General features: G+C 45.5%; 1 protein-coding gene across 2 annotated transcripts in view; it reads left to right on the top strand.

The window, feature by feature from the left end:
- adss2 (adenylosuccinate synthase 2) overlaps positions 1–12,538 on the top strand; it is a 78,487-nt gene that overhangs the window by 23,819 nt on the left and 42,130 nt on the right. The window contains exon 1 of one of the 2 annotated variants that reach the window (XM_033025860.1): positions 11,302–11,307. The exons of the other annotated variant lie outside the window; for it this stretch is intronic. The gene's annotated coding sequence lies outside the window, so the exon portion shown is untranslated. Of the gene's footprint in view, positions 1–11,301; positions 11,308–12,538 lie in introns of those variants that run through there. 2 annotated transcript variants of the gene reach the window in all.

Raw genomic sequence — 12,538 nt, 5'->3', positions numbered from 1 at the left:
CAGAATGCTGTAGAAGCTAAGTCAGTAGACAGTTAGATTTTTGATTAGTAGAGGTTATGAGAAGGCAGGAGAATGGGGTTCGGAGGGAGAGAGAGATCAGCCATGATTGAATGGCGAAGTAGACTTGATGGGCCGAATGGCCTAATTCTACTACTATCACACGAATAAAGTTGATATTTCTGGGATATTTCATCGGAACTGAAATTGAGACACGAGACAAATTCTCATGAAACATGAGAAATCCAACAACATCTCGTGCCTGTTTGACTGGCACCCAACATCAACCATAAATATTAAATTTATTTGTCACCTGCAGTTTCTCAGAAAGACTTCATAAATGTCTACCAAATCTGTAGTCTCTGCAAACCAGAATATTACTGTTGTCAAGTTTTCCTATGAGTGAGTGTTACACTGCCCTGATATGGAAATATGCTGGCAGTTTCTTCATTGCGGGCTCAAAGACCAAAATTGTTTTGTACAAACTTACTATGGGAATGTCTTCACCACAAGGAATACAGTGTTTTGAGAAGACGTTCAGCACCACCATCATGAGGGAAACTAAGAATTATTATTAAATACTGGTTTTGCCTGCAACTACCACATCCCTTGGTCAAATAAAGGAAGGCTCTGTAATGAATCGGAGGTTGCAACCTCCAGTGCAAATGTTTTTTTAAGAACATTTGAAACTTTACAAGTGCCCTATTATATATATTTTTGGGGTATTGAGTTACATGCTAGACGCACACTTAATTAATCAGGCAACTCAAAATGCACTTACAAATCATGGGTATTATGAACAGCATATTCTCTTATTATATCATGGGAAAAGTTTAGACAGGCTAAACATGGTTTATTGTTACGTGTACCAATTAAGGTACAGTGAAACTCGAATTACCATGCAGCCATAATAGAAAAATAGCAACAATACACACAACTACATAAAAGTTAACAAAAACATCCATCACAGCAGATTCCCCACATTCATCTCTGTGATGGAAGGCAATAAAGTCTAAAGATTTGCTGGAGCATATAAGGATTACACAAATGAAACGTGTGATTGTGAGGGATCAATGCAATATTCTCTCCATAGGCCCTTTAGCCATCCATGTTCGTGTCGACCATTGGGTACCAATCAATTCTGGTTCTGTTTATCAGTACTTGATCTAAAGCCTTCGATGCCATGGCAGTCTTAAGTACTCCAGATGCTAAAATGTTGTGAGTCAATCAGCCACTTGAGCAGTGCATTCCAGATTTGACTTACCCTTCCTTGGTAAGTTGTACCTCAGATCCATTCTAAGCCTTTGTAAAACTTTCTGACCATCTGCCCAGCCTATCTGCTCATTTTCTTTTGTGGGAGATCTAGTACTTGGAGGTTTCTCCTAAAATGGTCATGAGCATTTGGAACTCTCCTTCCTCTAAGAGTAGTAGTGTGAATAAAGTCTGTTCAGCCAACACTGTATTGAATGGTGAAGCTTGAGGGGCTGAATGGCCTACTCCTGATTCTAACATGTTTATGTTGATTGATGATTTCAATCTAAGCACAATGGATTTTCATACTTCATTTAAATGGGTTTCAACAACATAACTGAAGCAAATTGATTTGACACATTGAAAATTAACTCTCCATTTGAAGTCTAGACTGCTTCCACTTTACATCTTAAGCATTGAACTTGCACTGAGACATTATTTGCTCCAGCTGAATATTCGAAGGACAGAGACTTTTGCCTCCTGTACTTTCACATCTATACACAGTTTATCAATTCTATCCCCTTACCTTTTCCTATCGTAACAAATTCTTGCTGTTTTCTCCATCTGTTCTGTTCAAATTCCGACCCATATCAATCTCTATCATTGATAACATCTCATCCACCCGTTCACTCCTTTGTCACCTATGCACTCAAACTCCCTAAAGTCATCCTCTACCGCCTGGCAATCCTCCAAAAGCTTCAGCTATTCCAAAACCATTGTCTCATTCTATGCTTGCCAATTTATTTTGCTGTTTTATGTTTGGTCTCAATTCCCATATAGCCATAATTTAGTGTTCTCATTGTCTCCTCCAGTGCTCTTTAATAGTCTGCCCTAATCCTGTTCAGTAATTCGAACCAGTCTCTCTTGTATCCAAAAGCTTCAGCCAGGCAATTTTAGACTGGGTATTGAGTAATGAGGAAGGGTTAGTTAGCAGTCTTGTTGTACGTGCCCCCTTGGGCAAGAGTGACCATAATATGGTTGAGTTCTTCATTAGGATGGAGAGTGACATTGTTAATTCAGAAACAATGGTTCTGAACTTGAGGGTATGAGACGTGAATTGGCCAAGATTGACTGGCAATTAATTCTAAAAGGGTTGACGGTGGATATGCAATGGAAGACATTTAAAGACTGCATGGATGAACTACAAAAATTGTTCATCCCAGTTTGGCAAAATAATAAATCAGGGAAGGTAGTGCATCCGTGGATAACAAGGGAAATCAGGGATAGTATCAAAGCGAAGGATGATGCGTACAAATTAGCCAGAAAAAACAGCATACCGGAGGACTGGGAGAAATTCAGAGACCAGCAGAGGAGGACAAAGGGCTTAATTAGGAAAGGAAAAATAGATTATGAAAGAAAACTGGCAGGGAACATAAAAACTGGCTGCAAAAGTTTTTATAGATATGTGAAAAGAAAGAGATTAGTTAAAACAAATGTAGGTCCCTTGCAGTCAGAAACAGGTGAGTTGATCATGGGGAACAAGGATATGGCGGACCAATTGAATAACTACTTTGGTTCCGTCTTCACTAAGGAAGACATAAATAATCTGCCGGAAATAGCAGGTCAAAGGAGTTGGAGGAATTGAGTGAAATCCAGGTTAGCCGGGAAGTGGTGTTGGGTAAATTGAATGGATTAAAGGCCGATAAATCCCCAGGGCCAGATAGGCTGCATCCCAGAGTACTTAAGGAAGTAGCTCCAGAAATAGTGGATGCATTAGTAATAATCTTTCAAAACTCTTTAGATTCTGGAGTAGTTCCTGAGGATTGGCAGGTAGCAAACGTAACCCCACTTTTTAAGAAGGGAGTGAGAGAGAAAACGGGGAATTACAGACCAGTTAGTCTAACATCGGTAGTGGGGAAACTGCTAGAGTCAGTTATTAAAGATGGGATAGCAGCACATTTGGAAAGTGGTGAAATCATTGGACAAAGTCAGCATGGATTTACAAAAGGTAAATCATGTCTGACGAATCTTATAGAATTTTTCCAGGATGTAACTAGTAGCGTGGATAGGGGAGAACCAGTGGATGTGGTGTAGTCAAGGCAATAAGGTTGCATAAAAATATACTTCCTTGAAATCTAGACTTGCAGTTCCATGAAAATTTGATTACTTGAGTAAACAACCCAGTAATTGGTTCTCGGTTATCACTAAGAAAGAAACACTAGATGCACTGGAAAACATTTCAATCTAGGATAGGGTTCATTCCCTAATTCTATTAATACTCTTGTGAAACCTCTTGAGAGGTTTTACTGAGTGAAGTATTTAAAGTCATGTTGAAATTTCAAACATCTTCAAAAATATTTCAATTGAGCAAGTTGCCTATCAACCTAAAATAATTACCTAAGATAGACACAAAAAACTGGAGTAACTCAGCAGGACAGGTAGCATCTCTGGAGAGAAGGAATGGGTGACGTTTCGGGTCAAGATCCTTCTTCAGACCAAAGATCTTATAGCGGAGCAAGATAGGCCACTCCTGTGAAATGCAATGGGCTGACGTGTAGTACACTACGGAGGGGATCCTGGGCATCCCCCCGGCACTCCCTCGCCTCCCCCCACACTACAATGTCTCCCCCCCTCCTATGCTGTAGTCCCTGAACCCACCAGCCCCCAACCCCCCATCTCTCCCCATGCTCTCTGCACCCTGGCCCATACCCCACCTCTCTCTCCCAAAGATCTTATAGCGGAGCTCTCTCTCTCCCCTGGCCCTACCCAACCCTCCTGCGCCACCACTACCCCAGTTGCACTACTCCCCTCCTCTCTCCCCGCTGCCCCGGGCACGCACCCCCTCTCCCCGCCTATAGATAGAGAGAGAGGGAATGCCGGGGCTACTTCAAGTGAGAGAAAACAATATTTTTGAACCATTGGGCTGCAAGCTGCCCAAGTGAAATATGCGATGCTGTTCCTCCAATTTGCGTTTAGCCTCACTCTGACAATGGAGGAGACCGAGGACAGAAAGGTCTGTGTAGGAATGGGGAGAAGAATTAAAGTGTCCAGCAATCGGGTTGGTTCACGCGGGCTGTGCGAAAGTGTTTCGCGAAACGATCGCCCAGTCTGCATTTAGTCTCGCCGATGTATAAGAGTCCACATCTTGAACAACGGACACTGTTGATGAGGTTGGAGATAGTGCAAGTGAACCTCTGCCTAACCTGAAAGGAATGTCTTGGTCCCTGGACAGAGTTGAAGGAGGAGGTATAGGGACAGGTGTTGCATCTTCTGCGGTTGCAGGGGGTGGGTACACAAAAATGCTGGAGAAACTCAGAGGGTGCAGCAGCATCTATGGAGCGAAGGAAATAAGCAACGTTTCGGGCCAAAACCCTTCTTCAGACTGATGGGGGGCGGGAAAAAGGAGGAGGAGGAGCCCGAGGGCTGAGGGAGAGATAGGAAGAGGAGGAGACAGCAAGGGCTAACAAAATTGGGAGAATTCAATGTTCATGCCCCCAGGATGCAGACTCCCCAAGCGGAATATGAGGTGCTGTTCCTCCAATTTCCGGTGGTGCTCGCTCTGGCCATGGAGGAGACCCAGGACAGAGAGGTCGGGTACGGAATGGGAGGGGGAGTTGAAGTGCTGAGCCACCGGGAGGTCAGGTAGGTTCTTGCGGACCGAGCAGAGGTGTTCGGCGAAACAATCGCCAAGCCTCCGCTTGTTCTCACCTATGTAGATCAGCTGACATCTAGAGCAGCGGATGCAAAAGATGAAGTTGGAGGAGATGCAGGTGAACCTCTGTCGCACTTGGAATGACTGCTTGGGTCCTTGAATGGAGTCGAGGGGGGAGGTAAAGCGACAAGTGTAGCATCTCTTACGGTTGCAAGGGAAAGTGCCTGGGGAGGGGGTAGTACGGGAGGGAAGGGAAGAATTGACAAGGGAGTTACGGAGGGAGTGGTCTTTGCGGAAGGCAGACATGGGGGGAGATGGGAAGATGTGGCGAGAGGTGGGGTCACGTTGGAGGTGGCGAAACTGACGGAGGATTACTTGTTGTATGTGACGGCTAGTGGGGTGAAAGGTGAGGACTAGGAGGACTCTGCCCTCGTTGCGAGTGGGGGGATGGGGAGAGAGAGCAGTGTTACGGGGTATGGAAGAGACCCTGGTGCGAGCCTCATCTATGGTGGGGGAGGGGAACCCCCGTTCCCTGAAGAATGAGGACATTTCTGATGCCCTGGTGTGGAACGTCTCATCCTGGGAGCAGATGCGGCGTAGACGGAGGAATTGGGCCCTGAAGAATGAAGGGGGTTGCAGGGGGTGGGGGTGGTTTGGGTAGGAAGGGATGAGTTAACTTGGGATTTGCGGAGGGAACGGTCACTGTGGAAGGTGGAAAGGGGTAGAGATGGGGAGGCCTCTTTCCGCCATCTGAAGCAGCTGCACCAAAGATCCTATAGCTGTAGGATCTGCACTGCTCGGCCCCGCACCCAGTGTACACGAGTGCACAGAAGTGAGAGGTGGAGTGAAGACAACAGTGCAGGTTAGGATATGGACTGTAGTGTTTTGCATCACACTGTTTACAGACAATACTATGGGGGGGAACAGCCCACACTTTATAGGTGAGATTTTTAGTAGATGAGTTGAGGTAGTGTTAACAAAATTTAAGAAATGGTTAAAGGCTGCATTTGGGTGAGATTCAAACAGTCAAAGGAATTGTGAATGATCTAATTCAATTTCAGATATTTGCCAAAAGAAGTGGTTGGGAGCAGGAATTTGTTAAGGAGGACAAACACAATGACTTTGACCTTCCCTATATTTAGCTGGGGGAAATTTCAATCATCGGATCGTAGACGTCACTGAAATAGCCTGACAAATTTAATGATGGTGGGGGAGGGGGGGGGTGTGTTTTCAATGCACATTTTGTTATTGAGGCCATGTTTTTGGATGCGTTTGCCAAGAATGAGCAAGTAGATATGTTAATAGGAAGGGAAAGGGCCATGGAGAGACTTTTTGAGGAGACCTGAAAGTAACAGGTGCATGAAGAGATGCATTTAGAGACTGGTGATTTTGTGCCTATAATTGGACAAATAAGAATCAAACCATGGGAATATGGCACTGCCCAGCTGATGGGAGTGTTGGAGAAACATGATATAATCATTTGCATTAAAGGCTGCAAGAAGCTCAACGGGCAAGAAGGACTGGAGGATCTATGTCATGATCAACTGTGAGACATCATTATGTCGGAAGAAACTGCAGATGCTGGTTTAAACCAAAGATAGACACAAAAAACTGGAGTAACTCAGCGGGTCAGGCAGCATCTCTGGAGAAAAGGAATAGGTTTAGGGTCGTCCCTTCTTCAGACTGAGAGTCATGAGAAAGTGAACCGAGACATATAGACAGTGATATAGAGAAATGTAGAACAAACAAATGAAAGATATGCAAAAAGATAACTATGATCAAGGAAACGGCCCATTGTTGGGTGTTAACGAGTTATACAGACAATGAAACCCACCAGGACGACAGTGAAACCAGTATAATGACTAGGGTGGGGGAGGGATGGAGAGAGGAAATGAAAGGGTTACTTGAAGTTAAAGAAATCAATATTAATACTGCTGGATTGTAAGCTGCCCAAGGGAAATATGAGATGCTGTACCTCCAATTTGTGTTTGTCCTCACTTTGACAATGGAGGCGGCCCAGGGCAGAAAGGTCAGTATGGGAATTGGAAGGGGAGTTAAACTGTTTGGCAACTGGGAGATCACATAGGCCCCAGTGGACTGAGCAAAGGTGTTCAGCAAAAAAAAACACCCAGTCTATGTTTGATCTCATATAAGGGTCAACACCTGGAACAACAGATGCAGTAGATGAGGTTGGAGGAGACGCAAGTGAACCTCTGACCAACCTGAAAGGACAGTCGGGGTCCCTGGACAGAGTTGTGGGAGGAGGTCTAGGGACAAGTGTTGCATCTCCTGCAGTTGCACCCAAACCACCCCCTCCTCAGGTACCTGTCCCTGCAACCACAGGAGATGCACTACCTGTTCCTATACCTCCTCCCTCATCATGGGTCTGCTGCACTGTTCTATGAAATAAGGGGAGAGGTTGAAAGGGATTGGCAGGATTGCTTTGTTGGATCTGATGGGCCAGGTGATGACCTTCTGCGTTGTGGTAAAGGAAACAGAAAAGGCTAGAAACAATGAGGTATGCTCGTGAGAGAAAGGGAATGAAGGTTTTCAGGTTGATGATCTTTCATAAGAGCAGTCTTCTGTTGAAAGTCATCAACTTTCAGAGTGGATACAAATATGATTATCAACTTTATTTAAGCATACGATATAAGAATTTCCTGTCCGAGGGCTATTGATAGATACAAAGAACTGCAGATGCTGGTTTACAAAAAAAAATCTCACAAAGTGCTGGAGTAACTCAGTGGGGCAAGCAGCATCTCTGGAAAACATGAATTGGTGACATTTAGAGTTGGGACTCTTCTTCAGACTTATTGTGGGGGTAGGACAAACCCCAATAAGTGATGCAGATGAGGGGGAGTTTTGATAGGTAGCTGGTTGGACAAAGGCCAGACAAAGACCAAAAAAGAAAAAAAATGTGTGAGATAGGGATATATGTGATTTGTGAAGCTCGAGAAAGGAATATCGAGGAAAGGGGAGAAATGGGTGCAGGTGGAGTACATGGGAGGGGGAGAAAAAATGGGCTATTCTTTGGCTAGTTACCTAAAACTCCCATTCCTATACTGGCCTTCCTGTCCTCGGTCTCCTCCATTGCCAGAGTGAGGCTATACACAATCTGGAGGAACAACACCTCGTATTCTATTTGGGCAGCATGAACATTGAATTCTCCATTTTTATGTAACAAACCTAAAATGCTAAAGCATGTTTGCTATTCCTATTTCTATTATATCCTGATAATATGAAATCTGGTATCTCCCCAAATTAATGCTCTGAATCTTGGTCAACTATTTCAGACTCGATGGGCTGCCCGTTTCAGATTATAATTTGGTCAACACATTAGTTTCAACAGTGAATTCAAAGTTATGCATGATTGGTATCATGAGACAGCCTTCTTGGAGCAGTGTGCATTTTCTGTGCAACTGGTACTGCGTGGTAACATGTAGCAAATTTCACAAATCCAACAACATGGAAATATCTTAGGTCCCGAATACTAATGTTTTCTCTCTTTCTCAGTTCTGACAGTTTTCCACCTGAAACAGGAACTCTTTCCACTGATCCTGCCTGGTTTGCTGAGTGTTTTCAGCAATTCTGCTTTCACTTCAGATTTCCAGCATCTGCAGTGCTGTTAAGCGGCCTTTTCACGGGGCGACTTGACGCAAGAGTTAACCAGAGTTTAACATCGTGGGAACATCGTGCGATAACAGTACGGCATTCGTGGACCACCGTGGACCACCGTAGCGCTAACGGCAGGTAATCGTGTATCTTGGTCACTCGGGAGAAAATTCAAGAAAGTTTGAATTTCTCCAAGAGTGACTTGTACACTTGTGGTTGAGCATTGCAACATTATATGAACGTAGTGGCCAGTGCGATATCCGTAATAACTCTTGCGGGTACCGTGGGAACTCCTGCGAACGGTGAACCCGGAAGCTGGACAGAGGGGACAGAAGGTGAGTAAAAATTGTCTTCTGTGGGATTGAATTTAAAAAATAAATAAAAATAAAGATTTGCATCCGCATATGGACATCAACTTATGCATGAGTTATGTTAATGAGATTCAAGAAAATAACTATAATCTTTAAAAGGGACTTTACTGAAAGGTCCCGCATTTTTATGGTCCGTGAGAAATTTTTCACATGTACTTCTTTGAGAGATACAGCTCGGAGTCCTCGCCGACTAGCGATCGATGCCTTTCCGAAGCAGGGTCCGGAACGCTACCAATCAATGTTCTCCAGAGACCCGTGTAAGGAGTGAACTGCACATGCTGGTTTAAACCGAAGACAGACACAAAACGCTGGAGTAACTCAGCGAGTCAAGCAGCATCTCTGGAGAAAAATAGCTGATGTTTCGGGACGAGACACATCTTCAGACTCAATTCCGATTAGGATGTCTGAAGAAGGGTTCCGATTCGAATCGCCACCTATTCTTTTTCTCCAGAGATATCGAGACCCTTCTGATATGCTGCCTGTGGTCGATAAATGCGTAACCTTTCAGTAAAGTCCCTTTTAAAGATTATAGTCGAGGGAGAGGAGGGGGAGACAGATGGGGGTGTCTTCATTTACTGGCGGCGGGTGTCTGTCACTGAAACAGGCAGGTGAGATTTCACATCCACCTTGTGTGTGCCTCTCTCTCTCTCTCCCTCCCTCTTACACAGGCTGAGAGACTCTGCCTCTGTGAGTGTACGTCTCTTTCTCCCCCTCTCCCACACACAGTAAGACCGAGGTACTGTGCTCAGTCCATCTGTGTCTCCCACATACACAGTAAAACATGTCTCCAAATGAGCCAATTCAACCAAGGGAGGATATTTATAGTGTGTGAAAAAAAAAGTTACATCATTTGTGTCACGTGTAGTTCACGACGTTCATTCAAGATTTAACGCGAAAGCTCGGGAGACGGACAAGTCACTCGCACAAATAACAGAAATGCCGAGTACCGTGGGAACTCTATCTACCCCCCGTTATATCGTGCGAGACTCGTGCTGGACCACGACCACTTCACTCTGGTGACATCTTGCGTCAACTCGCCCCGTGAAAAAGCCCCATTAGACTTTCACCAACATCAACTGTTCCTCCACCTTGTATTTGCCACATTGAAACCCTTAATTTTAAATTTGCTGTAATCACATCTTGACCTCAAACGGGAGTAATACACCTTGAGATTTTTATCTGTTCTCTGGAATTATGGTGGGGAAATCAAATGCTTTTACAAATTCAATTCACTTGCACTTTATGTGCAAGTGACGAATAAAACTGATATTGTATTAAAGTTGCAAAAAATCAAAGGAAAATCAAAAGAAAAACTGCAGATGCAGGAAATCGGACCAAACAAACATAGGAAACATCCAGTACAGGTGCACAACCTTTTATCCGAAGATCCAAATAACGAAAACCTCCGAATAGCGGCCATTTTTTCGGTCCTTGAAGAAAGGTCCTTGAAAACGTTCACCGAGGGCGGCCCGCAGAGGTGACAGCGGAACCTCCGGTCGGTCCTCGAAGAAAGGGGAACTAAATCCCCATTCATAAAAGAGAAGATGAGGGTATATTGCGCGGGAGGGTTAATAATTGACAATATGCTGCTGCCTGCCCGCTGAATTAAAAAGTTCCCACGGTAGACTCACGATATACAGTGTTTCATGAGTCTTGCGTGGGAACTTTTTAACTCAGCGGGGCAGGCAGCAGCAGATTGTCGCTCGCTTCAGTATCACCCCACCTACACCCCTCTGCTTCCCAGCCATGTGTGTGACCCCTTCCCTCCCCTCTCCAGCTCCCCGCCCATTGCACCGGCGCGGGGGCTTTGCACTGTCTTCACGTCGGCGATTTCGCAGGACCGTGTCAGGACCAATTGGACACCGACCACCAGGCCCACCGCAAGCACGGAGATCCCAGAGACCCACAGCCAACAGCAGCCCAGCCCAGCCCCACTCCAACTACAGAGGAACCTGGGTTGCGGATGACGGGGCGCAGCTCGGGGCGTCGTAGGGGCCCATCGGGGAGCGGCCACTCAAAGCCACGCCCGGAGATGTAGCACCCTGCCCCGGTCTTGATGTTGGAGCCCCCGGCGGGCGCTAGCAAGTCCGCGGCAATTTACAGCCGCGCCGGGCGTTGTAAGGCCCCCCTCCAGGTCACTCTCAACCTCTATGATCTTTGCTCTCAACCCCGTAATTCGGGCGGGAGAAGTCGCCGCTGCCGGTGCCCCGCAAAGCAGTCTCCCACCGGAGACCCGCGAGCTCCCGGTGTCACCATCCACCGGAGCCGGGTCGCAGCAGCTCGCCCCCGCAGCTCTCCACGCTCCGAAGCTGGCTAGCTCCACGGAGTTAGGTCCGTAGATACACAGCTCCCACCGCCGCCCACCGACCCCCAGGCCCACTGCAAGCACGGAGATCCCAGAGACCCACAGCCAGCAGCAACTCCAGCCCAGCCCCGCTCCAACTCCAGAGGAACACGTAGGGGCAGAAGCTGATGGTGTGCAAGGTACGTCTTGTTCTTGGGGTGGCGGATGAGGGGGCGCAGCTCGGGCTGTGGGCGAACTGCCACTTGTCGCTGTAGCGGCCAAAGATCATAGAGGAACTCCTCTATGATCTTTGGTAGCGGCCCATCGGGGAGCGGATTCCTCTGGAGTTGGAGGGGGAGGGGGGTATTATGCTGTTTGATCGCCCCCTGCTATCCCAGGGACAGGGAGACACAGCGGCTTTTTAGACTGGTGGGCAATCACTTCCAAAGTTCTGCCCACACAGTCAGTACACTTCTCCTACACTGTATTTCATACAAACATTTATTCTGCAAGAAAAAACGACATTGAAGACTCAAACTCGCGATCGAGTAACTGCCAGGATCAAGGCGCAAACTCGCGACCTTGCGGATATGAGCCGAGCACTCTACCACTGAGCCAGCCATTAAAATCTACGCTAAAAAATTTCCATTCCGAAGACCGACAAATTCTGAATTACGAAAAGTGTCTGGTCCCAAGGCTTTCGGATAAAAGGTTGTGCACCTGTAGTAGGTCAAATACCAATCTCTGACAAGAGAAACAATGTTAATGTTTAAAGACTGAGACCTTAATAACGATTCTTTCAGGATTTTTCAATACTGCACGTATCTGATCAGGTGATGTATCTGCTCTATGAAAGTTAATTTTACACAACAATGTTTTGTTGTTTAAGTGTCTCATTATTTGCATAAACTGCAGAAGCAAATTAAATTTTTAGGACTCAATGCTTCAAATGTAAAACTGTTATGAAATTTTCTATAGGCTTAATTCTGACAAGTTAACAGAAAAGGAGAGGCATTAATAGATGGCTAAACTTAGCAACAGAACATGAGTGGATCTGCAGCATGTGCATGATTTGGTCCTGTGATTTATGGTTGAAAAGACATGCCGTTGGTTAAGTTGAGTTAAGTATTATGTATTGGTTAAGTATACACACTGTATAAATTACAGTCTTTAATTGCTTCAACACCAAGCTAGTGCTTGGGGATCACACTGAACTATACTTTAGACTCCAATCTGGTTGCTGACATCAAATTGGTACGTGCTTTGACACAGCTACACTGACCCCCATTGAGATTATTTTCAGAGATTTTATGACTTCGATGGAGGCATATCTATCTCCCAGTTATGGTGTAATTAGACCTGAAGCTGTAGAATGCTACATACTTAGATTCGTTGTTACATTTTGTTGATGAGAAGTTTGAGTGTACTCTC

The sequence above is a fragment of the Amblyraja radiata genome, chromosome 8 (assembly GCF_010909765.2).
Source record: "Amblyraja radiata isolate CabotCenter1 chromosome 8, sAmbRad1.1.pri, whole genome shotgun sequence".
Classification (NCBI taxonomy): domain Eukaryota; kingdom Metazoa; phylum Chordata; class Chondrichthyes; order Rajiformes; family Rajidae; genus Amblyraja; species Amblyraja radiata.
Note: the sequence above shows the minus strand (reverse complement) of the source record. Positions and strands in the feature narration are given on the sequence as shown.